The sequence below is a fragment of the Camelus ferus genome, chromosome 6 (genome assembly GCF_009834535.1).
Source record: "Camelus ferus isolate YT-003-E chromosome 6, BCGSAC_Cfer_1.0, whole genome shotgun sequence".
In the NCBI taxonomy this organism is placed as follows: Eukaryota; Metazoa; Chordata; class Mammalia; order Artiodactyla; family Camelidae; genus Camelus; species Camelus ferus.
In genome coordinates, this window is record NC_045701.1 from 60,242,645 (window position 1) to 60,270,158 (window position 27,514).

Below are 27,514 nucleotides of genomic sequence, written 5' to 3' on the forward strand. Positions count from 1 at the left end.
CCATACTTAATGATGAATAACTAAAAACTTCCCTACCAAGATCAGGAAAAAGGTAAGGATGTCTCCTCTTACCACTCCTTTTCAGCACCATACTGGAAGTCCTAGCTAATGCAATAAGACAAGGAAAGAAAACAAAAGGTATACAGACTGGGCAGGATGACATAAAAAAATTGTCTTTGTTCACAGATGACATGATCATCTATGCAGAAAATCTGAAAGAAAACAACAATAAAAAAATCTCCTGGAACTAGTAAGTGATTATAGCAAGACTGCAGGGTACAAGGTTAGTATACAAAAGCCAATTTCTTTCCTATATGCCAGCAATGAAGAAGTGAAATTTGAAATTAAAAACACCATACCATTTACATTGACACCCCCCAAAATTAAATACTTAGATATAAATCTAACAAAATATGTACAAGATCTTTATGAGGAAAGCTACAAACTCTGATGAATAAAATCAAAGATCTAAACAAATGGAGAGATACTCCATGCTCATGGACAGGAAGACTCAGTATTGCCAAGATGTCAGATCTTCTCATTTGATCTATAAATTCAATACAATTCCAATAAAATCCCAGCAAGTTATTTTGTAGATATTGACAAACTGGAAAAGTTTATATGGAAAGGCAAAAGACTCAGGATAGCCAACATAGTATTAAAGGAGAAGAACAAAACTGGAGGACTGACACTACCTGACTTCAAGATTTACTATAAAGCTGCTGTTGTCAAAACATTGTGGTATTGATGAAAGAACAGACAACCCAGAAATAGACCCACATCAGTCTAGTCAACTGATCTTTGACAAAGGCAATACAATGCAGCAAAAATACTCTTTTTAACAAATGGTGCTGGAACAACTGGACATCCACATGCAAAAAAAACCAAAAAAGCAAAAAAAAACCCCAACACATTCTAAACAAAGGTCTTATACCCTTCACAAAAATTAACTTAAAATGTATCATACAGCTAAAAGTAAAATGCAAAACAAGGAGATAACATAGAGGAAAACTTAGATGACCTTGAGTATGACAATAACTTTTCAGGTATAACACCGAAGGCATAATTCATGAAAGAAATAATTGAAAATCTAGACTGCTAAAATTAAAAACTTATGCAAAAGGTGATGTCAAGAAAATGAGACAACAAGCCACAGACAGGAAAAAATATTTTGCAAAAGACATATCTGATAAAGGACTGTTATCCAAAATATACAAAAAAAAAAAAAAAAGTAAGGAATCAATCTGATTTTTTAGATAAGCCAAAGACCTAAAAAGATTCCTCACCAAAGAAGATAGATAGACAGCAAAAAAGTATATGAAAAGGTACTCCACGTCGTACATCATCAGGGAAATGCAAATTAAAACAATAATGAGATATCACTTCATACCTACTAGAATGGCCAAAATTCTAGAGGAGCGCAGAAGACGGTCCTAAGCAGCATATGATACTATAATGGCAGATATATGTCATTATACATTTGTCCAAACCCTAGAATGTACACCAAGGATGAACTCTAATGTAAACATTGAATGACTATGATGTGTCAGTGTAGGTTCAGCATTTAACAATGTACCACTTTGGTGGGGGATGTTGATCGTGGAAGAGGCTGTGCTCGTGGGGGTGCAGAAATAGTGTGGCAAATCTCTGTACCTTCCTCTCAGTTTTGCTGTGAATCTAAAACTGCTCTTTAAGAAATTATCTTTATACCAAAAAAAAGTTATACTCTACAGGCCAATTTCTCCTCTAATCCTCTCTCACATTCTTAGCATTAACATTTCTGCTTTCCCAGACAGATGTTACCCCTCCTTTTAGGATTATCTGTGCCTCTTCTTCCCTTTTGAGAAGAGATTGCAAATTGCTCCCCTTCCTCCCCACCCCCACCATAAATCCCTACTGTCATCCATGTGGGCATAGGTGAGTGGCTGTAAGGTAAGACTGGGGTTTCAGAGACAAGGCAGGGCCCTTAGCATAGAATCAGGGGTTTTATACACAGAGGTGATTGCTGAAGCCCGGAGAATGTTGACTTACAAGGAAGAATATGTAGAGGAAGAATGGTGGTGGGAGCTGAACATTGTATTACACCAAGAAAGAAAAGTGTAAGGGAGGGGCCAGGGGAGAAACTACCAGAGAAGTAATGAGAATAAAAGATGAAGAATAGGGAGTCTCTGAGGAGAAGCCAAATAATACCAAAAGATCGACAAGGTTAAGGATAAGAGAAAAAAAAAAAAAAAAAACAACCAACCAATGGATTTGGTGACAGAAAGATCACTGCTGCTTTTAAGAGCAGGTCACCTTCCGTATTCAGATCCATCCACCCTTTCCATCTCAATTGCTTCCTCTTCTGGGTAAATGGAAGTGCTGTCAGTAAATGGCACTCCCGGCAGAAGAATTAGAAAAGGCAAATAAATAAAATATAGAAATTATCTCTTTGAAGAAACTGAGAGCTGCTGGAGCAAGGAAACCTTGGAAGAGCTAAGGCATTGGAAGGGGATGAAGGAGAGTAAAGATCTGCTTCTGCAGCCACTTTTACACTCAAGGCTCTTGCAGGAAGCTGAGAATCCCAGGGCAGGATGCAGTGCAAAGTCTGGCAGGGGGCTGCGAAGGAGCGAGAGAAACCAGCAGAGTTTGGGTGAAAGACTTAAGAAGGCCTCAAGCATACAGCCTGTTTTCCTCTGAGAATTTCTGCCAAATACTGGGGCTGTTCAGAGCAGGGGTTTTTAAAATGCAAGCGGAAAACCTGTCCCTGAAAAGCTGAGTGCAGTTTTTCAGCAGTCTTGTTAGACAAAGATTAGCGTTTAGTCCCCACTGAGGGAAGGGCCTGGCTGAATACAATAGGCCTTTTGTTGAAAGTCCAGGAGTTCAGAGATTGACCAGTGGAAGACTGAGACTTCCCACAACTATAATTCAACCTTGATTCAGCAAATCACAAATTGGAATAACATGAGCCACCATTCCGTCTGGAGAGCATGGGGACGGTAAACTCTCTCTGAAAGGAGAGAGCATCTGAATTCTCTGTGACTTAGGACACATAACATCCTGCATCCAATTCAAATGTCCTAGGTCTCCCGAAAGACAGGACTGCAGGATGGAAAACCCAAGGGAAAAAAGACAGTAGAAACAGACAGGTGATTCAGGAGTTGAAGTCAGCCAGCAAGGACTGACAATGAACTACCATTGTATGTTTAAAAGGCAAAGATTGAGAATGGTGATGAGAACATGAAATCAATCTCTACCTCTTCTGTAAGTTTTCTTTGGTCTCCCATTTCTAGAAATCATTTTTTCCTCCTCCACATAATCCCTAAAGTTTATCTGTACTTCTTCTTGCACTTCCCATCTTATAAAGTAGTATCTTGTAAGTAGTCAAAAGCATGAAGGTTTTGAAGTCACATTGGGTTCAAATTCAAGATCAACCACTCGTTAACTACATGCCCTTGGATAAATTATTTATCTTATTTAAGCCTTAATTTCCTTGTCTATAAAATGGAGTCAATAAATGTACTTTCCCCACAAGGGTCTTTTGAGGAATTCAGATATACTCACACTAACTCAGTTGGAGTGAAAATGTGTTTAATTTTTTGTTATCTGCTCTAGTTTTCCTCATAAGTAGCTTCTGCTGAATAGTGTGGAAAGAACCTTACTTTTGTCCAATCCACTCATTTTATACTGACCTAATACCTAGACTATTTCTCCAGAGAGCTCAGTCCTCTGGGAATAAATGTTAGGCCTTTGTTTCTTTCCTCCAAGATGGTATCCAGATGTATGAAGAGAGATCTGTGCATCAGGGACCTTGTGGCTGCAGAGGAGAGGCAAGGCCCTTAAACCCATCCGGCGCTGTCTGGATCACTTTGATCACTGCTGTGGAGCAGCTGGACAAGTCTGCTCCCCAGAATGGTAAGCAGTAACGTGTTCTTGGTCCCATCTGGCTATTTGGGCTCAATGGGTTGGTGCCCACCATTGGATTCCAGAGTCCCAGCCACTTGTCTCTAGTCCCATAGCTGCCTCTCCTTCCAAGGCAAATTTAGGTGTCTGCTGGACCACTAACCTTCTTGATACCCCTGTGTTCCTCCCTTCGATGTGAAAGAATTATTGCTGCTTCAGAAGTGGTATCCTTATTATATGCCCCCCTACTTCTCTGTTCCTGTCCTTCATAGCACTTTACTGAAGTTGGTCACTTTATGTTTTTGTTGGAAATTAATTTAATGTTTTCTTCCATACAACACTGCAATCTCTGTGGTGGTGGGGATCCTGTCCAGTGTGGCTCATCACTGTATTTCCAGCAACTACTGTAATAGGTACTCAATCAATACCATGAAATGAATAAATGAGACACTCCAACTTCAGGATCCAAAGATTGAAGAGCAAACACAGACGATCTTGCCTTAAATATTTTCCCGTCCACACCTTTGTTTGTTTTCTACCCAACAACCATTCCCTACATGTTCTTTGCCATCAGAACATTAATTTTGTTTGGTTGGCAAAATGCCCAGCCCAGGGACTACATTGTGAATCGGTCCAAAAGGAAATGGCAATTCTGTTCCATTTTGCCAGCAATGGATCGGAGTAGTTGTGCCATATTGTTCTGGGTAATGAACTAGAAAGAGAAGTCTGGGGGCTTCTGGGAAAGATTTTTTTTTTTTGTCCTTGAAGGAAAGGAAGAAAAAGACGAGGAAAGAACTCTCTGTAGTCTCCTCTGCTCCCAACCCCTCACTTCTTAAATGTGGTAGGGTGAGATGTTATGTTTGGACCATGGCAATTATCTCACAACCATGAAGGAAAGGCTTGAAAAAATGCCAAAATGACCTCACTGAACTTCTGTACCAGCCTTGGAACTACCTCTAGACTTCTTGTTATGTGAGATCATAAATGCCTTCTTTATTTAGGAGACTATTTGAATTTTGTATTGTAGGAGCCAAATTTCTTTTTTTCTGATACATTTTGGAACAAATCCAATATCATGTCCATTCCATGACCTAGAGCTGGGTAAGCAGATCAGGGATTCTGTTTTTACCCCCATATAAGTAGCAGTCTACTCTCGGGCGTCAGCTTCATTAACGTCCTGGGCTCCAAGTCATATTTGGCTTTAGGTAACAACTCTAAAGCCCTCTAAACAAAGAATTTCTAAACGCTCACACATGGAGACCAAGTAGTTCCAGGCCAATGGGATGGGGTGAGGAAATAGAACTGAACAGGCAGAGGGATGAGGGCTGAAGGAAAGCAGAGAGAAACCAATAAGCTATAAAAAGCAAACAGGTAGAGAGATTGGGGTGGAGGAAAAGTCCAATCAAATAGTCAGCAATAAGAATAAAATAGGAATTGGGGAAGGAAAATTTATATTGCTTAATTCTCTGGGAAATAATCTAACAAAAATGCACAAGGCTTTTTTTTTGTAGAAAATTTAAATTCCAATAATGGGCATATGCAAAAGCCTGAATACAGAGAGTGATACATGAATTACATGAGACAATATAATATTTTAAGAATGTCACTTCTTCACAAATTAAACTTCAGATCCAATGCAACTTCAGTAAAATGCCCTCACTACAATTTGGGGAACTTTGGAAAACCAATTTCAAAATGTATATAGAAGAATAAACATCCACAAACAGCTTATTTTTAAAAGTGAGCAAAAAGGAGATTTGTCATACTAGATATTAAGGCATATCACAGAGCCATAATTTTAAAAAGGAAATAAAGGCAAGTTAATCAATGGAACAGAATAGAGGACCCAGAAAGAGACCTAGGTATAGACAGGAACTTGGTACATGATAAGAGGGGGTATCACAAATCACTGAGAAAGCAATAGATTATTTAGTGTCCATTCAACTGTACCTCAGCCCATCTAGAAAGAAACCCCAAATGCTCTGAAGGTCTAATTGTTAAATGTAAAACTTTGTAGGTATAGAATACAATATGTATGAATATCTCTGTCCCTTTTGAGTGGAGGCCTGTAACTTAAAGAAAATCTCAAATAAACCATAGCAGAGAAAAATTGATAGATCTGCCTACAAAACAAAATCAAAGATTTATTCCAACAAGAACTACCCCAAAGTCAATAAGTAGAGAATGGACTGGAAGAAGAAGTTATTCTAAACCAAAGGATCTATGTCTAGGAAGTCCTACAGAGCAGTAAGAAAAAGACAGGGAAAATAACAGAAGAAACTGGCAAAATAGATGAATAGGCAGATCATAGAAGGGGAAACCTCTGAATGGCCAATAGATTTATGAAGAGAAGCCCACCATCACTAGCCATCTGAGAAATGCAAATTAGAGCATCAATGAGAGGGGAAGGGTAATAGCTCAATGGTAGAATGCATGCTTAGCGTGCTCAAGGTCCTGGGTTCAATTCTCAGTATCCCCATTAAAAAAGAAAGAAAGAAAAAATTTTTTAAAAATTAATGAGCAATCACTTCACAAAAAGTTAGATTCTATCAAGCACAGCACAGGCACACCTGCTAGTGGAGTAGGAACTGGTGGAGCCATTCTGCAGAGCAGTCAGTCCCTGAGGAATCGAGGATACAGCCTCGGCTCTGAGGATACACCTAGTGCAACTTTAATGTGCAGTTCATAAGAATATGTGTAACGGGTGTTCATCATGGCACATGCACGTGTGTGTGTGTGTGTGTGTGTGTGTGTGTGTGTGTGTTAGCAAGGACTTGGAGGCAACCTGGTGTTTATTAATAAAGCAATGGCTTAGTTAAGCATAAACATAAACAGATGGGCCACTAGACTAGCAAGAGGTAGTAAAGGAGATTCACATATAGCAAGAAGGATGCCAGTGTCCAATGATGAATAACATAGGTAAGAAGTAGAATGAGTTCCACAGCACAGAACCATGTCTTTGAAGTAAGGACACAAACACAAAATGGCAATAGGTAGTATATTTTAAAGATGATGTATCCAGCCTGTGGAGGTGGATTGGAAGGGTATATAAAAGTTCAGGTCAGTACCTGTGTTGCAAAAGGGAACTGGGTTAAGAAATATTTATCTTTCTTTTTTTTTTTTTGAGAAATATTTATCTTGATTGTGGTGATGGTTTCACAATTATGTATATATATGTCAAAACTTACCAAATTGTATACTTAAACATAGCAGGTTTTTATATGTCAGTTATACTTTGGTAAAGAGGGTAAATGGATGATGACAGTGGAGCATCAACTGATGAGTGAATGACTCTCTTCCAGATAAAACAAAATAGAGATACATGGGGCCAGTGGCCGAAGAATTCCGGCGGCTCTCAAATTTTAACGGGCATGAGAATCATCCAAGGTACTTGCTAGAAGAACAAGTATGTGGGTCCCACACCCAGAGATTCTGAAGCTGCCTTTTAAACCTGCACTCTAGATGACCCTGTCAGTGGACCATGGACCCCATGTGGAGACACCCTGAACTAGATAAAATCAAGCTGCCAAGAGAGTGACAGGAAATGAGTGAGCAGGGGCAACGGCAGCAGAACATCCACCGGGCACCGGCAGTAAGGAAACGACACCCCCAGCAGCTGCCCCCTCAGCATGGGCAGCCTTTCTTCCCCTCCCTCCTGTGTGAGCTGATTCCTGGGGGCTTAACCCGAAGGGATTTGGGTGATGGAGATTGACAACAGCCATCTGGGGAGGGTGTCTGTGGGTAGGAAGCCCCCCGAGGCATCTTCTTCATGAGGCTGCTGAGTGCGGTGCCTCCCATGGTCCTGAGCTTGCAGTGTCTGCCCTCACTCCCAGTTGGCTTCCCGGGGTGGGGCTGTGGGCTGTGGGGAAGTGGGCTATGAAGAGAGTGAGAATGACATATGTGGGACATTGTCAGATGCACACGCCGGAGTCTGACCCGATGAGAGGAGAAGGGCTGAATCATCCCCCAGCAAATCTCCTGGTAGGCTCCCTTGGTGCCCAGATGGCCCAGGATTTTAGCCATAAACTCTTGTCGTCCCTCCTTCCTTTGCCCTTGCCTCCTTTGGTCCCTTCTTCTGCTGTTGGCTTCCGCAGCTGAACTTGTGCGTCATGTGCACCATGTGGAGGAGCTTTGAAACAGTGACGGCTGTGAGTGTGGGCAGACGTGACTTGGTCTTCAGCTTGTCCTTAGGCATGAATAACACTCAACCCTGCACCTCCAGCCAGAGAAGTCTCCCTCCTTGTGAATGGAATACAACCACTCCAGTCAAGAATGGACTGGGCTCCCTTCCTCAGTTATTTATCCAGGCACCGTTCCCCTAACGGCCCACCAGCAAGAGCTTGGATTCACTGTCCTCTTCCTAATATGCAGGATGGCCTGGTTTCCTAAGGACAAGGAAGGTTTTTCAGATTTATCCAAACAGACCCAGCATATTTGTGGGTATCCAGGTAACAAACCGTGTTTGAAACTCCTTCTGACAGCATAATTCACAGCCCAAGACAGAAATACTAATGTGAACACAGATGCTCTAAGGAACCAGCTACCCTGGAAAAGATTAAGACACGGTCCCAAATAAAATTCTCTCCAGAAATCATGTGATTCTCCAACAAGCCTTTTTTTCCCACGAATGGTGAATATTTTCACATAAAGAAAAAGGAAGAGAAAAAGACAAAGAACGGCAGAGAATTCAGAGACACAAATACGTCAGGCGTATTAATAATCAGTCAAGTCTTCTTCCTCTCCTTAGGAACTTCTTGAAGTCAGCTGTTTGATGCCGATTGTGTGTGATGTGTAAGCAGGAGTGGCCGAATCAGAGGGCTCCGTGTGTGCGTGTGTGTGTGTGTTTGTGTGTGTGTGTGTGTGTGTGTTTGTATTTGTGTGTGTAGGACTGGGTCCCTGAGCCTGTCTGAATGAGACCCAGCGCAGCTGCAGCTCCCATGGTGCCGAACAGCCCGGGCGGGCTGACAGAGCCATTCTTCTCTCTAAGTAATGTGTTTGCTTAAGCGTGAACATTAGTGTCAGAAGCGCTTAGTGCAAAGCAACATTTCAGGGGTGAAGCAGTCATTGCCAAGTCTCTGCGTCTGGGAATTCGTTATGTCTATGTGTCTGGGGTTAGGGGTAGGGTTAGGCAACTTGTATTTTCTAATGAAGTTGAAAAGATTATTTTAAAAAACCCAACAAGAACGCTATTTATAAAATCACCTTTTTGGGGTGAGTCCAGCTGTGCAAATCCCAGCATCTTGCACTGGGAATGCCTTCCTGAAGAACTGAACAATAGCTCTTGTTATGTGAGGCCAGAGCCTCTCGCCCTCATCAGCGCTGTCTTCTAAAATGAGTGAAATGAAAGTTGTTTTACTCCCGACCTTGCACAAAGCTAACGTGCCTAATTAGCGGAAGATGTGCTTCGAGGATAGGAATCCGATTTTAATCAGTCGAGTCCCATCTTTCAGCGATGAGGGCACATCTTGGGCAGGCTGCGTCTCTTCTCGTCTTTCTCACAGTAGCAATGCACGCGAACAGAGCTGACGATTCCCCTGCCCCTGTTGCCAGCATGGCCAGAGGCATTCATTCACTCCAGGGGCAGCTGGCCAGCGCCGAGCCAGGGGCAGCTAACTGGACCACACAGCCCTGGGCTCACAACCTGCTGGCTGGTTCATGCACACTGGGCTTCTGTATAAGATGGGGCTAGAGCTAATACAGCCCTACAGAGTCATCTTGTTTTATTTTGTATGGATAATATACGGACCTGGTACAAACCAGGTCTCCTTCCTCGCTGTGCCCCACTGTTCCTCCTTGGAGTCAGTGTCTATCACCAGCTTCCTGCATAATGGTCCACTGAGTGGTGTCCAATGACAGGATGATGGGAGGGAGAGAGGATGTGGGCAATAAGCGGGTTCACTGGAGAGCAGAAAACCAATAAAACTGACAACGAGCCGGTCTGATGCTTATTATCACGAATGCTGACAATTTAAACAGTGTGGGTAATAAAATACTCCTCCCTACAAGCTCCGAACAATCGATTCTATTGTTGTTGCCCCTGACACAGATGGACTCAGCCACAGGTGTTCCTTTTGAAAGTAAGTTTGTGACAGCTTAAAATAATCTGAGGTCCCTTCCACACATTTTGTGCCTCCTACTCCAGTGGTACAACACACTCTTGCATTTAAACAGATTTGAAATAAACAAAGATAGCACGGTAATTGTCTAGACAAAAAAAAAAAAATAGAAAACGTGTGATTTCAATTCTATTTGACCTCAAGGAGTATTCATTTGTATTTAAAACTGAAGACAACAAAACAGACTGCAAACTACATGATGTAATTTTTTTGTTTGTCTGCAAAATTTCAGTCATATGTGAAATACTTTACTGAATTTGAAGATCTCTAAAGTTGAAATTTATTCTTTGTGAAAATAGATAATTGTTCAAAAACTAAAGACCCTGAGAGTGTCTCCTTCAATTTCTTGCCTCACCTGACTCCTGGCCGTGCCTCCCACCATGGAAATCCTAAAACACATCCTCTCTGAGCTGCAGCAGCTCCAGCACGGACACCTGACATAAGCTTGGCCCACCATTACAGCAGAATTCCATCTAGAACTTTGAATCTCGAACAAGTACCTCAAAGATGGAAGGACAGTTTGGAATCCATTCTTGTGGGAGTCTTGATGGCACCAGGAATGGTATCCAGTGCCCAGCAGCAGCAAGATGTCTAACCAGACCGGGATTTTGGCTATAAGTGTGGCTTTCTTATATGATGGGTTTCTACTTGTTTGTCAAACCTGATTCTCTGGACTTGTAGTTGACTCTCTGAGTTCCCTGAGATCCTTCCAGTGAGTTTCTTCTCTGCTTAAGTGCATCAGAGTCAGTGTGTGATTTGCAATAAAAAATCTTACTGTTCTTTCTAACTCAGAAGAATGAACTGAGGGTGAATTTTGAATCCCTTAATGATTGTGTACAGCAGATAAACAAGAGCCCTAAAGATGTAGAGCAGCGGCCTTACTGGAAACGTCAAAGCATATCTCCTAACTTGTCAAAGCCCATCTCACACACCAACTGTCCCTGGTCATCCTGGCCAGGTCTTGGTAGATCCAGCAAGACAAAATCCAGAGGCTCTTTTTGAGTAGAGAGCTTCTCATAGAGTTTACTGTATTTACAATAAATAAGGGGCAAAAATCATTTTCAAAACATCTAATAAGAGTTGTGATTAAGGCAAAGAAAAAAAAAAGAAAGAAAGAAGAGAGGAACAGAAGGTACCTTGTCAACAAGAGTCTGAAAGCAAAGTTTAAAATGTCTCATTCAACCATTGAGTTTTAATTGCTTGCTGTGCTCTGAATGCTCTTGGATCAAAGGAATAAAGAGCTCATCAGTAAGCTGCAGATAATGTTAATTCCAAAACGTGCCACGGGAACTAGTGGCATTCAGTATAAGAATTCAATTCAAACTCCACTCATTTCCAAAATTATTGGTTCTATCTTTATATCCATTGTAGTTACAGCAAACACCTAGCTTTTGTGTTAGGTTTGATGACTTTGAGTAAGTTCTTAAACATCTCTAGACTGAGGTTCCCTTCTTCTTCATCAGGACAGTGATATCATTTTAGGAAAATTAATGAGAAAGCTGATGTAAAGTGCCTACCTGATACAGCGCCTGTCACGTAGGACAGCACCTGGGCCACTTCGCCCTCACTTCGTCTTTAGTGAGCACTTGGTAAGGAGCGAGAACTATTTGAGGTTTCAGAAGGCTACTTGCATTGGTCCTGTATTTGCTGCCTTCCTTCTGCTCCTTTGCTAAGAAGTGATTAGATGGTCTTTCTAAATAGCATGATGAATAGCCACACGGGCCAACTTCCTCAACCCATCTCCTCTCTGCTCTTCCCTCTCATCCCCAACACACACACACACACACGCACATATGCACACACTTACACACTCACACAAACTCTAATTCAGGGACTCAGGTACAGCTTAGGAAAATCAGCTACATCTGTCTGTCCCACCAAAACACCTTCTGCTTCTGAAAAGCTGCCTCCATCATCCTGACTCGTTTGGGTCTGTTCACTCATTGGCGGCATCGTGTGTGTTTCCTTCACTGCTTACCGCTAAATAATTACGGATGTCATCACTACACCGTTACGGCCTGATTTTCCCCCAGACAGTCCATAACCATCTCTCTCACTTCTGTGCCCATAGCACTTCATATAATGCCTGGTACCTGACATACACTGCTTGAAGATATGGGAAATAGTTCTTGAAACCCCACATCTTTTATGAAGTCTTCTGGGATTCAGGCTCTCTGTAGCCCCACCACGAGGCAACTGTCTTCACTCTAAACCCTAAAAGTGTCATAACATTTGCCCTTATCATTCCTAGACAGTAAATACACACTGCATGTGGTTAAGCAACTTAATTCAGGTATCAACTTGAAGTCCATAAGGGATGGCCTTGAGAAGTGGACAACTTAAGCAGACTAACATTTTGGCAGTCCATTCAACAGACATTTGTTTAAATATTTGTCCAAATTTCGTAGAGGGAAGGCCAAGGGCTTCATGGGGGGGGGGGGTCCATTGACCACTGGAACAAAACTCTGCCTCTCCTTGCAGTCCAGCTCTGTTCCCAAACTAACACACCACAGCTCACAAAAATATCTTACAATGAGCTGGAACCACCATTTTTAAATAGAGACCATCAGTTTTACTTTGATCATTTTCTTTGGCAGCCTCATTGCCCCAGCCCAAGCAATTTACCAAATTATTCCTTCTAATCACACACAGTATGCTCCCTGAGAGGGCTCCTGGGGAACACACTTTCTTCCATCTTAGTGTATTTCTAGAGATGTTGCAGGACCCATTTTAGATGGACACCTCATTTCATGCCCATCTGGTTCACACTTTAATTTGGCTCCTGGGCTATCTGTATACCATGTATTTGGGATTCCTAATAAAGAATGTGTATATTAGTGAAATATGTTCATGCCACATCCAGAAATCTCAATCCTGGGCAGACAAAAAGTACAAATAAAGGAGAAAAAAGAATCTGTATGCCTTAAGATGTTCTTTATAGTGTTTATTTTTTTGGGGGGGGTGGTTGAGGGAGCACCTGGGGATGGGCAGTGAGAGGTTGTTCGATCATTAAATATTCCACCAGAGGGTGAGGGAATATATATATTCCAGACTTGCCAGCTGGCTAGGCAAGTTCAAAATACACAGGGCGACTGTCAGGAAGCGCAGCCCGACAGAAAGGGCAGGTCAGAAACTCAGGCAGGAGCTGAGGCTGCAGTTCAAGGCAGACTTTCTTCTTCACAGAAACCTCAGTTTTGCTCTTAAGACCTTTCAACTGATTGCATCAGGTATGCCCAGATTATTGAGGATAATCTCCTTTACATAAAGTTAACTGACTGTAGATGTTAAGCACATCTACAAAATACCTTCACAGAAAACACCTGGATTAGTGTTTGATTGACACAACTGGCTTTAGCCTTGCCAAGGTGACACATAAAACTGTTGTTTTTCCTGTTATAAAAGCAATTATAGAAAGATAGACAGAAAAAAATAATGCCTAGAATTCTATCACACGCAGACAACCACTATTAATACTTTGATGTGTTTCTTAAAATTTTTTTGTTGGAATATAGTCAGTTTATAATATTGTGTCAATTTCTGGTGTACAATATAATGTTTCAGTCATACATATACATACATATATTTTTTTCATATTCTTTTTCATTATAAGTTACAAGATATTAAATATAGTTCCCTGTGCTATATAGTAGAAATTTATTTATCTGTTTTATGTATAGTAGTTAGTATCTGCAAATCTTGAACTCCCAACTTATCCCTCCCTACTCTTTCCCCCTGGTAATTATAAGTTTGTTTTCTATGTATGTGAATCTGTTTCTCTTCTGTAAATAAGTTCATTTGTGTCCTTTTTTTTTTTTATTCAGATTTCACATATAAGAGATATCATGGTATTCTTCTTTCTCTTTCCAGCTGACTTCACTTAGAATGATGATCTCCAGTTCCATCCATGTTGCAGCAAATGGCATTATTTTATTCTTTTTTTTATTTTGGCTGAGAAGTATTCTTTTGTATAAATATGCCACAACTTCTTTATCCAGTCACCTGTCCATGGACATTTAGGTTGTTTCCATGTCTTGGCTGTTGTAAATAGTGCTGCTGTGAACATTGGGGTGCACATATCTTTTCAAATTAGAGTTCCCTCCAGATATACGCCCAGGAGTGGGATTGCCAGATCACAGGGTAAGTTTATTTTTAGTTTTTGAGAAATCTCCATACTGTTTTTCATAATGACTGCACTAAACTACATTCCCACCAACAGTGTAGGAGGGTTCCCTTTTATCTACACCCTCTCCAGCATTTATTGTTTGTGGACTTTTTAATAACACTTCGTTGTGTCTTAACAAGCATCTTCTAGTTTGTTTTTCTAGCAATTTATTTATTTATAATAGCAGGAAAAAATGGAAATAAATATAATGCTTAAGAGAGGGGAATGGTCATGGGAACTACAGTTCATACATATGAAGCAAAATTATGCAGTCTTTAAAAGTTATAATTATGAAAACTGCATCAACCTGCAAACATACTTCAAGTGGAAAAAAACCACTGGACAAAATTATATCCCCACCCTGATTGTGATGACAACTATGCAAAAATTGTGTGCCATGGTAACTTGAACTAGAAAAGAAACAAAAAATAGTGCAGCAGGGAGGGAGGGACAAATAGGCAGAGCACAAAGGGTTTTTAGGGAAGTGAAACTGTGCTCTATGAGCCTAGAATGGTGGATCTCTGTCATACATTTGTGAAACCTCACAGAATGTATACCACCAAGAGGGAGCTATGTCAGGCAGTGCATGTAAGGTATGTAAGTATGAAATGCACCCTATGGACTTTGGGTGATACTGATGTGTCAGTGTAGGTTCACTGATGTAACAAATGTACCACTCTGGTAGTGGTTGTTGATAATGGAGGTTACGCAGGGGCAGGGAGTATATGGGAATTCTCTGTACTTTTTGCTCAGTTTTGCTGTGAACCTAAAACAACTCTAAAAAGTAAAGTCTATTTAAAAAAAAATAATGCAGCAAATGTCAGTACCCCTCATCCCCTCCAGCACTTATGATTTTATGTGCCCTGAATGGACACTGAAGACTGCTGCCAACACCGGTGACTGCCTGGGGACTTTCTCTGTCTTCTATAGCTCATTCTGCCCAATAAGGGACAAAATTAAATTGCTAGAGAATTAACATTCTCCTGGGATCAGCCTCAACCTAACCTTCAACCAATGACTGATGAAAGTGGCTGGGTATATACCTGGCCGCTCAGGCAAGATATCCTGAAAGCGAGTGTCACACTCTGGGTCCCAGAGAACCCCAATTAGATGAAAGGCCAGTGACCCACTGTGGAAACCTGCTCTAATTCACCCTGTACTGGCTTCCTGCCTTCTCCATCTCACTGTCCCACCTCCTTACCCAAAGTTTCCTCATCTCCTAAATTAACTACTTGCGTTGTCTTAGTTTGGCTCTGGGGCATACATTTTCAACAGGGGTGATACAGTTTTCAAGGAGTAAAATTTGGTTATCTGGGGGGACTAGTGTGCTGTGTGTATATCTGTGCTTTATACATGAAAGTGTACTTTATACCCAAAAAAAAGCATAGATATACACACAGTATACTAACAAAGTTACAATATATCTTAGGTATTAAAAATTCACGGGGGAGCCCAGAAATAAATGCACATGTTTACAGTCAATTAATCTATGACAAAGGAGGCAAGACTATATGATGGAGAAAAGACAGTCTCTTCAATAAGTGGTGCTGAGAAAACTGGACAGCTACATGTAAAAGGATGAAATTAGAACATTCTCTAACACCATATACAAAAATAAACTCAAAGTGGATTAAAGAACTAAATGTAAGACCAGAAACCATAAAAATCCTAGAGGAAAACATAGGCAGAACACTCTTGGACATAAACTGTAGCAATATTTTTTTTTGATTTGTCCCCTAAAGAGAAGGAAATAAAAGCAAAAATAAACAAATGGGACCTAATAAAACTTAAAAGCTTTTGCACAGCAAAGGAAACCGTCAACAAAATGAAAAGACAACCTACTAAATAGGAGAAAGTATTTGCAAATGACATGACTAATAAGGGATTAATAGCCAACATATATAAATAGCTCATACAATTCAACATCAAAAAAGCAAACAATCTGATTTTAAAAATGAGCAGAACTGAATAGACAATTTTCCAAAGAAGAAATGCAGTTGGCCAACAGGAACTTGAAAAGATGCTCAACATCGGTAATTATTAGAGAAATGCAAATCAAAACCACAATGAGGTATCACCTCAACCTGTCAGAATGCCCATCATCAAAAAGAATACAGATAACAAATGTTGATGAAGATGTGGAGAAAAGGGAACCCTCGTATTCTGTTGGGGGGAATGTAAATTGGTGCAGCCACTGTGGAAAATAATATGGAGAGTTCTCAAAAAACTAAAAATAGAACTACCATATGACCCAGGAATTCCACTCCTGGGTACATATCCAAAAAAAAAAAAACCCCAAAATACTAATTCAAAAATATACATGCACCCCAATGCTCATAGCAGCATTATTTACAATATCCAAGATATGGAAGCAATCTAAGTGTCCATCAAAGATGAATGGATAAAGAAGATGAATGGATATATACAGATATATAGATATACAGATAAACACACACACAATGGAATACTACTCAGCCATAAAAAAGAATGAAATAATGCTATTTGCAGCAACATGGATAGACTTGGAGGGCATTATGAGAAGTGAAATGAGTCAGACAGAGAAAGATAAATATTGTGCGATATCACTTACATGCAGAATCTAAAAAGTACAACAAACTAGTGAATATAAGAAAAAAGAAGCAGACTCACAGATATAAAGAACAAACCAGTGGTTATCAGTGGGGAGAGGGAAGGGGTGAAGAGCAATATAGGGGTAGAGGATTAAGAGGTACAAACCTTCAGGTATAAAATAAGCTACGAGAATATATTATACAACCTGAGGAATATGGCCAATATTTTATAATAATTATAAATAGGGTATAAAATTTTAAAATTATAAATCACTATATTGTATAAGTGTAATTTATATAGTATTATATATCAACTATACTTTAATTTTTAAAAATATATATATTTTTAAAAAGAAATACAAAAATATTCATGGGAAGAGGTGATTAGGAAAAAAGTCTCAAACATTCCTTAGAGGATTAATTTTTTAAAAAGCATGAGAAACACTGTGAACAGGGGGATCCCAAACTAAGGCAAATAAAAACATTTCATTTGTTAAAATGACTAAATACGAATTTTGAGCCTGAATTTTTTTAACCTCAGTTGGTTATATGATATATACAATAATAATAAAATAAAAATTTAAAAAACAGAAGAACAGACATATGTCCAGCCTACAGGCTACTTCTGACCTGGAGACAAGCAACTATTGTCACCATGACCTGTGAGACCTGTTGACCTCAATCTCATTTCTGCTACTTCTACCTTGGTTGCCCACCCACTTCCTCATCCCCAGTCCCACTGACCATCATCATTCCTCTTTCCTGACAGTCTGAGCAGAATCACTTTGGTTTAAGAGCTAGGATCTGAGTTTCTTCCTTTCTAAAAAAATTTATTATTTTTTTATTTGTTTGTTTTTCTTTTGAGGGGGGAGGTAATTAAGTTCCTTCCTTATTTATTTTTAAAGGAGGAACTGGGGATTGAACCCAGGACCTTGTCTATGCTAAGCATGTGCTTTACCACTTGAGCTATATCCTACCCTCTCTCCCTTTTCTTTTTTTTTTTTTTTTGACATGCGAAAAAAAAATGCTAAGCATATATAGAAGCTCTGTCTTAATGAGAGTGAGTTAACTGAGGTATGAAGAGTGTTGAGAACGGAAGAAAGGGTCAGGAAAGTTCAGGAAGAAAGGGAGCAGGTGAGGAAGGAAGAGGCCCTGGTCATGCACGGGTTGGAGGGATGACATCCCAGATCCACCTGAGTCCCCCTGAACGTTCATAGCAGGCGCAGGAGATGAAGTAGGCCCTGGGGAAGCTCTGAGGCCAGGCTCTATTTAGTCTGGACTCCAGAGGGTAAGGGGAGGGCTCTGGGAGTGCTCAGAGTGTCATGTGTAGAATGACTCTAGCTGCAGAAGACAATATTGTAAATGGCTAGGGGAAGGCTGATGAACCAATAAGGTGGTTACAAGCCTCGGTGGGCATGTGGCAGCCAAAACAAAAAGATCAAGTCAGTTCCACATCCTGACTCACCCGCACTATGCCCTCAATTTTTGCAACAGGCCGAGGGAAGGTTTTCTTTTATAGTATTTATAAAAATGCTAATCGAAGTGCTCTATGATCATATCTCATCTTAAAATAAGGCCAAAGATTGGCAAATACTGTTGTTCCAACTTTGCTCCTAAATAAGAAGCTTCCCCAGGCTAGCCCAAGAGCAGGGGAGGGCGGGGCTGGCTGGGAGAGAAGGGAGCTGGAACTGGCGTTGGTGAGACCCGGGAGCTGTTTGCACGAAGGCAGATTCTCACATGTCTGGGTGGCTTAGGTAGTAGCGAACTAGACAGACTCTCAAAGTCCCTTTCTTACCCCTCTGATTCAGTGAGCTTTATTATCTTATATAAGTGCTCAGGAGACTTTCTTCTTGTAAATCAGCCCTTAGAGAAGCTTATAAAGCTTTTGTGGCGCACGAGGTAAAATTCCACTCCTGCTCAAAGTGCAGCATTTGTAGGGAGTGAGTCATAGTGATTTCCAGCTCATCCAGCAAATGCCTTTGGCTGTTAATGATCTAAACTTCTGCTTCTCATCCAAAGATGAAGCTGAGGAGCTCCTCTGAAGACATGCAGCTTTAATAATAAAAAGTATCCTTTATTGACAGTTTTACTAAGTACCTCTGTACATGAATTACATCATTTTTTTCTCATGACAACCCTTTGAGGTTATTGTGAGGTTACTGATGCCCATTGTACCAATGGGAAAACTGAGGATCAGGGAGGTCAAGCAACTTGCCCCTAGATCACATAGCTAGTAACTGGAGTAGTTAGCTTAACTCTGGGGACTGTATACTAGACTCCCTCCCAAAAAGGTGGAACAATGGTTTTATTAGAAGTGTTACACTCCTACAACCCTATCAAAACATGAGCAGAAGACCTAAACAAACATTGCTCCAATGAAGACACACAGATGGCCAACAGACACATGACAAAATGCTCAACATCACTAATTATCAGAGAAATGCAAATCAAAACTCCAGTGAGGTATCACCTCACACCATCAGAATGGCCATCATTAAAAAGTCCACAAACAATAAATGCTGGAGAGGGTGTGAAGAACAGGGAACCCTCCTACACTGTTGGTGGGAATGTAATTTGGTGCAACCACTATGAAAAGCAGTATAGAGATTCCTCAAAAAACTAAAAATAGACTTACCATATGATCCAGCAATCTCATTCCTGGGCATATATCTGGAGGAAAAGATTCATGCACCCCAATGTTCATAGCAGCACTGGTTAATAATAGTCAAGACATGGAAGCAACCTAAATGTCCATCGAAAAGACAACTGGATAAAGAAGATGTGATATATTTATGTGCAATGGAATGTTATTCAGCTCTAAAAAAGGATGAAATAATGCCATTTGCAGCAACATGGATGGACCTGGAGATTATCATACTAAGCGAAGTAAGCCAGACAGAGAAAAGACAAATACCATATGATATCACTTATGTGGAATCTTAAAAAATGACATAAATGAACTAATTTACAAAACAGAAACAGACTCACAGACATAGAAGACAAACTTATGGTTACCAGGTGGGAAAGGCAGAGGAGGAGGGATAAATTGGGAGTTCAGGATTTTCAGATACTAACTACTATACATAAAATAGATAAATAACAAGTTTATATTGTATAGCACAAGGAAATATATTCAATACCTTATAATAACCTATAATAAGAAAGAATAAGAAAATAAATATATATATATACATATGTATAACTGAATTGCTATACTGTACACCAGAAGCTAACACAGTATTGTAAATCGACTATACTTCAATTTTAAAAATAATTAATTTTTTAAATAAGAAGTGTTCTACTCCTAAAGATAGGTGGGTAAAGATAGTAAGAGAGGCCTTTGACACACAGATTCCTTAGCATGCATTTGAGGTGGTAGAGTCCAGAAGACCAGTGTATGGCCATGGATCACTTAGAGTGACCTGTGACCCTTTGTAGCACACTTTAGCTTAGCAAAGGGCCCCCTAAGTACCTAAACTTCCTCTCAGGGAGTGCCAGTTCCTTGGAAAAAGTAGATAGAATTCTGTGGCTTTGAAACATACTGAAAAACATCTTCAAGTTACCTTCCACAAGTTACTTTGTGCTTTATAGTATCATAAAAGGAGCTCCCGCTTCTTGCCAAAGACTTTCCAATGTCCCCCTCTTTGGGTATCCAATCCCAGTAACCTCAGCCACTCCTGCAACCTCAGATCTCTAAGTAACTTCAAACTCTCTTTCTTTCCTTGTTTCCAAGATAACTGCCATCATGTGCTTCCCTCCCTATGGGCTCATGCCATCCCCCAAAAGAGGTAGAGTCTATTCCTTCACTCCTCTTAAATGTGTGTGGGCCTTCATGACTTGCCTGACCAGCAGAAAGCAGTGGAAGTGATGTTCTCTCGCTTTCAAGTCTAGAACAAGAGAAATCTTGCTGCCACCATCTGAATCTCTTGGAATAATCACTCTAGAAAGAGAGTTGCCACGTAACGAGTGTGATTATTCTGAGACTACCGTTCTGCGAGGAGCCCAGCCCACGCTGAGAGGCCCTGGGGGAGAGAGAGGTGCCAAGGAGCACCGGACACCACGTGTGTGGGTGGAGCAGCCATCTTGGAAGTGGAACCCCAGTCTCAGCGAGCACCACTAACACCACCCAGCTCAAAGCCAGACCATCCAGCCGAGCCCTTCTTGAATTCTTGGCCCGCAAAATTATGGGGCAACATAAAAAGTTATTTTAAGCCATTCAGTTCAGGGATAGTTTTTTTACATAACAACAGTTATAGTGAAACCTGCATTTAAACATTCTCAAGTCTCTTGTAGCTTAAGAAAGAACAATAACAAGACAAACGAACACAAAGACTACATCTTCCTCTCAGTCTCTTCTCTCTTGTTCACGCCTAAACGTCTTGAGTGGTTTTCAGCAGATTTCTCTACCTTCTCACTTCCCACTCACTCCTCTGCCCACTTGAGCTGAGTTTCTCGTCTCTTCTGAAATTGCAAACCATCTTGACAGCTTTGTTATTACTGGCACCCTTTTGCCACCGTCTTACTTGGCTTCCCTGCAACCTCTGACATTTGTCTACTTCCCCTTGGAAACACCTCCATCCTCGGGGCTGCTTCTTTCTCACTGATCCTTCCTTCTCAGCTTCTTTCTTCTTCATCTGCCGAGATCTTAAAGGAATCCAGTTCCCTAGGATTCTGCCTTCATCTCTCTGCTCCTGCTACACACTCTCCCTGCTTGTCAGATGTGCCTCACAGATGATATTGTGTTTATTAAATTTACCAGAGTGAATCAGAAAGTCAGAGTTAAATCAAATTTCAATATTTAAAAAACAATATTACAATAGCCAAGAGCTGGAAGCAACCCAAACTGTTCATTGGCTGATGAACAGATAAACAAAATGTAATATAGACAGATAATGGAATAGTATTCAGCCTTAAAAAGAAAGGAAATCCTTTCACATGTTACAGCTTGAATGAACCTTGAGGCCATTGTGCTAAGTGAAACAAACCAGTCACAAAAAGACAAATATTGTGTGATTTCCCTTGTCTGAGGTATCTAAAATAGTGAAATTCACAGAATTAGAAAGTAAAATGGTGGCTACCAGGGGTTGAAGTGAAGGGGAAAAGGGAAGTTATCATTTAATGAGTATAGAATTTCAGTTTTACAAGGTGAAAAAGTTCTGGAACATACTTCACACTTAAAAATGGTTAAGGTGGTAAATGTTATTGTGTGGTTTTCTTTACCACAATAAAAAATGCAAAACAAAAAGATAACCCTTTAAGATAGTAACAAGTTGTATATCAATATTTTGAATAGTCTTTATTCCTTAATGTCAATTCCTTAAATATCATGGACATAGAAAACAAACTATGGTTACCAAAAGGGAAAGGGTGGGGAGGGATAAATTAGGGCTTGGGGGATTAACAGACACACATTACTACAGATAATATAAATAAACAACAAGAACCTACTGTATAGCACAGGGAACTATATTCAATTTCTTATAATAACATATAATGGAAAAGAATCGGAAAAGAAAATATGTATGTATAACTGAATCACTTTGCTGTACACTTGAAACTAACATTGTAAATCAATATACGTCAATAAAAAATTTTTTGAACATCAATAAACACTTAGTTCTTCAAAAACAAGAATACATTTATGTCCCACCAAGGGATAACCCTAAACCTTGGATGAAGCAGCATATTATGTAACCCTGACTTTTCCTCATTTGAAGAAGATAACATCCTTGGCTACATCCTTGTTTACAGACTCCTTGGGGTTCATGGAGTTATAGAGCTGGCGAGATGCAGAGATGATGTAGCTCTACTCTGTTGTGTCTCACAAAGTCCATCGGAGTTGCAGAGTCCAAATGGTAGACCATGTGACTGAGGAAGATTGATTCCTACTGATTTCCTTCCCCACTCGTCCACCAGCTCTTCCTTTCTCCTGTACCACTGTATCTTTGCCGAAGGAATGGGTAGTGGAGCAAAGGAAGGAACAGAAAGAGAAAGACCCCTGAAAACACTAAGAGTCAACTTGGTGTGTTGATGCTTCTAGAGGGAGTTTTCTCTCAAACATATAATCAGTTACCTTCTACAAGATGATAGAATATTGTATGGTGTGAAATAGTTACACCCAACTGACATTACCTTGCACTCAGTTCATGGGACAGTTGTTTTATGTTTCTGCTTTTAGGAGCAGGAAACCATGAAACTGCAGAGTGTTTCTGAAAAATCCTCATCAGTTTTTTTGTGGATGTATTTAGAAGGTGACCAGACATTCAGAAAATCCAAAGTAGTTCTCATCAGAATCCTGATGCCTAAATCCTGGGAACTAGGTAATCAATAGAGCAAAGCAAAATATGATGAGTAAAGAAAGAGTTAAGAGCATTACACAAAAAGGAACATATTTTAAAAGATTTCTTAAGAACAGTAGCAGAGGACTTTAGAAAGCTATGGAATTTTACCCCCAAAGTTTTATGACTCTGTTTTGGATGCCCTGTCTTTTAAGCAGCATGGAATTAAACCAGTTTAACCAGGACATGGTTTGTGATGATCACAGGCTGATAATCTCAGAACGTTAGTAGCCACCCATAAGACCTGTTGCACATAACTAAAATGGAGAAGCAAAGGTCAAGAACATGAGCCAGGGAAGCAAGTTTACCTCTACCTATAAAACCTCCAGGATTGCTGAACCTCCTCCCAGGCTCCTTCTTGTGTTCAACTGAATAGATCTCTGGTTCAACAGCAGGTTTCTCTGCCCTGCAAAGAGAGATGGGATTTATACAACACACCATAGTCTTGATTGCTGAAAGGCAGAAGACAATGTACACAGATTTTTCCTGCCAACGCTGGGCTCACACTTCCTTTCCCATATTCTCATTAAGTTTAGGAATGAGTCATTTGTACTGAGTTAAAGGAGAGAAGGGTTCTTTGCCAACACATCCCCGTTAACAATCCCAAATCTGAAACTGTTCCCAGACATAAGTTTTGTGAATGCTGGGACATCTGAGCTGTTCTCCCACCCACCTAGCCAAGCCCCCTTTTTCTGCCTCACTTCCAGGAACCCTAGCGTAATGCACATACATCAGATGAAAGTCTGGAAATGATAAGTTACATTACCCACCACCACTCCTCAATTTTTCAAAGAAAAAAATGTTTCTAAATAGCTTCACAGTGGTTTGTCCCTTTTCATAGGACTATAAACTGTCATGCAATTTTTCACTCAGTCTTTTTGGAAAGTCTATATTTAATAATACTCATATGGAGCATCAACTCTGTTTCAGGTACTGGACGAAATGCTTTATCTACATTTTCTAATTTAATCCTCCCATTAAAGAAAACATTTTATACGTGAAAAAAACCAGAGGCAAAAGAGTTCAGGGCATTTGTCCAAATCCACACAGCAAACAGAAAGTGGAACCAGGGCTCAAAACTAGGTCTGTCTGATCCCAAACCCATACTTTTAGCTACACAGTTAGGAATTGTCCCGTGCAGATTTAAGGGAACTTATATACACATAACAAAGGTAGAAGTTTGTCTTAGACTTTAGCCAGTGTCTAATCTGACACTGACAGACAAAGATACATGTATCCAATTTTTTTTTCTATTTCTGCCAATGAAATCAGGATACCATTCCCTTCAATTATTTGCATTTAATCTTATGAATGTGTCACATGACTCCTCACGATGGTTAATTTTATATGTCAGCGTGGCTGGGCCACAGTGCCCAGATATGTGATCAAACATTATTCTGGATATTTCTATGAGGGCATTTTTAGATGAGATTAACATTAACTTAATGGACTTTGAGTAAAGCTGGTTGCCCTTAATAAAGTGGGTGGGCCTCATCCAATCAGTTGAAGGCTTGAATAAAACAAAAGACTGCTCCTCTCAACAAAAGGGAATTCCACCAGCAGACAGCTTCCAGACTCAGACTTCAGCTCTTGGGCTTGCAGCCTCCAAACTCGCCTGAGCCAGTTTTTTAAATCTCCCTTTCTATATAGACATACATCCTATTGATTCTGTTTCCCTGGAGAATGCTAACTAATATACCCCCCATATGCCATAAGTCATATGTATATCTGAACAACCACAGGCCAATGGTAGAAATATTCTTAATATTGGAAATCCTCAAAACCAATGATTTGGAGCTTATTAAAAATACAAGGGCTGGGTTCCACCTAAGACTTTCCAAATTAGACTCTCCAGGAATAGAACCTGAGCATGTCTATCTTTATTAAGCTGCATACTGATCATGACATCAGTTGCTGATTAAAATATAACTACATTCTATGAAACTAGAAACACGAGGTAATAGTCAGGATAGATAAGGTTTTGCTGTGGTGACATATAACCCAGAAATCTCAGTGTTCATGCTACATGACCCGTGCTGATTAGGGGAAGGGTCCTCTGCTCATGGTAGTTGTCCTTTATTCTGAATCAGTCAGAATTCTGCGGGAAACAGATGGCATACTCAAATAACTAATTAAAGGATAAGGTTGAGGGAAATCAACCAAAGCTTGTTACTGACCCCAGGGCCAATGACAGCAGCCACTAGAACCTGAAGAGACTATGTGCTACCCAAGAGGAGCTAGAGCTCTTTGGTAGAGCAATGAATCCAGTCCATGGAGACATGGAAGGGAGGGAGTAAGAGAGAGTAAGAGAATAAATACCCCAATACCACTCTCCTCTGATCTTTTGCCAGTACCTCCCATTGGTCAGACCCAACCAGAAGACAGGACAGGGGGAACTATTGCTATAGTCCATAAAAGGCAGCCTCCCAGGGTACAGAGTATCACAGATAGGGTGGAATCTGTAGAGCCAAATATAAGATATCTAGTACACTCTGGAACCCAGAATGGCACCATTTTGAACATTGAAAATCAACATGGTAGAAGGAAAGAAAATGAGGCAAAATCTAAACTGGCTTTTACGCTTCAGCCCAGAAGTTCTCTGGCCATTTAAGCTTACATTTCATTGACCTATGTAAATCACATGGCCAAGCCCGACTTCAAAGGATAGGCTGTATGGGATATAATTCTTCTCCAGGGAGGAAAAGTGAATATTGGTGACAGTAAACAATCCACTATACAAGGGAGATTAAATGGATGGCTGGGTGTCTGGTGAGGCGAAGACATTTTTTACTGTATTACGATCTTTATCTTTTGAATTTTGCAACATATAGTACCTACTCAAAATAATAGTAGTAAAAATATTAAAATGATACACTTGAAATTAATATAATGTATGTCAACATTATATTCAGATTTTTAATCTTTAAATTAAATTTTAAAAAAATGTTTAATGAAACTACTCCGATACATCACTATAGTCAACATTTGTCCTCCTTTTTGGCCTCCCAGCATCTGAACCATTCACCTTACGATGAAGATTTAACTTCCCACTGCAAAAACTGAATATACCAGACACCAGCTTTTTCTGCCTCCTTTACTGCTAGGACATTGCCACATGACCAAGTTTCTGCCAATCAGACACAGTTGCCCCAGAATTTAAATTGGAAACTAGAGATACAAAAAGGCACATGAACCAAATCCCTTCTGGTGATGGGTGATGGCAGGAATGGCAGCTACATCCAATTTCCAAACTCAGCAAGGAAAATAACAACACCCAGGATTCAATTCTGGTGATTCTGGGAGTGCTGCTGGCAACGTCTACCCCACCAGCAGTACCGGCAGGGTACGTTCATAGAACCAGTTCCATGGCATGATTTTCAACATTGTTTTGGGTGTGTGTCCTCTAAACTTGTTTCTAATCTTTCTAAAGAGTTTAGGAACTATCCAGTATCTTTTTATTAAATTCCATTTTCTGCTTAAATTCGCCAGAGTTTGGTATCTGTTACTTGCAGCTGAGAACCCTGACTGATAACAATACTTAGTTTCTGGCCTGTTATTGCAAGAAAGAATAATTGTAAGAACTAGATGAAGCACTCTTTAACTTCCAAAACAAACAAACAAAACCCCAAGAAACTTGAGGTATTGGATAAGCAAATAAATAGCAGTTTAACCTTCCTGTAGCAAGTCTACACGTATAAAGCTGTTCTGAGCCGGCTGCTCATCACTGCCTAGAATAAGAGCCACGAGGCATCATGGGTTTTAAGCTATGTGAAGGGCTCAAAAATTAAAGTGAGCTTATCAACAATTTATATTTTAAGATTTTCTTAGGGTTTTGTCTTAATGAGATAAGATGTTGGGAAAGTGAGGACACCAGGTAAAATAGAGAAAAGGCTGAACTGAGGTCAGGAGACCCAGATTCTGGTTTGGGGCTGTATCTGAAAGAGACTAGAAGATCTCTCTTTTCTCATATTAATCAGATGGTCGCTTAGACTCCATCTCTGAGACTCTATGCTTCTAAGTTGTTAAGGCTCGGAGTGAATTCTGTTCCAAATTCGTTAAAGCAGCTCAAAAAGACGCCAGCCAGATCAAGTCAGACTGAATTACTCTGTATTTAACTGCTCTGTACTTAAGATTCTTTCACTAAAATGCATGTTTAGACATAGCGCCGTCCAACCAGGAAAAGAGGTCATCTGTTATCTTTTGTGTTCTCTGACCACGAAATGTATCTACAAGACACAACCTTTTTCCTACTGCTTTGTATTTTCTTAAGCTCAAAAGCTAAGACTCCAGCGACCAGAGTTGCATAAGAGACAACTCATCCACCAAGATTGGCTGATTATGTTAGTTTTATGTCTGCTTTATTCATAACTGCAAAACACAGGACACAACCAAGATGTCCTGCAGTAGGCAAATGGGTAGATAAACTGTGGTACATCCAGACCCTGG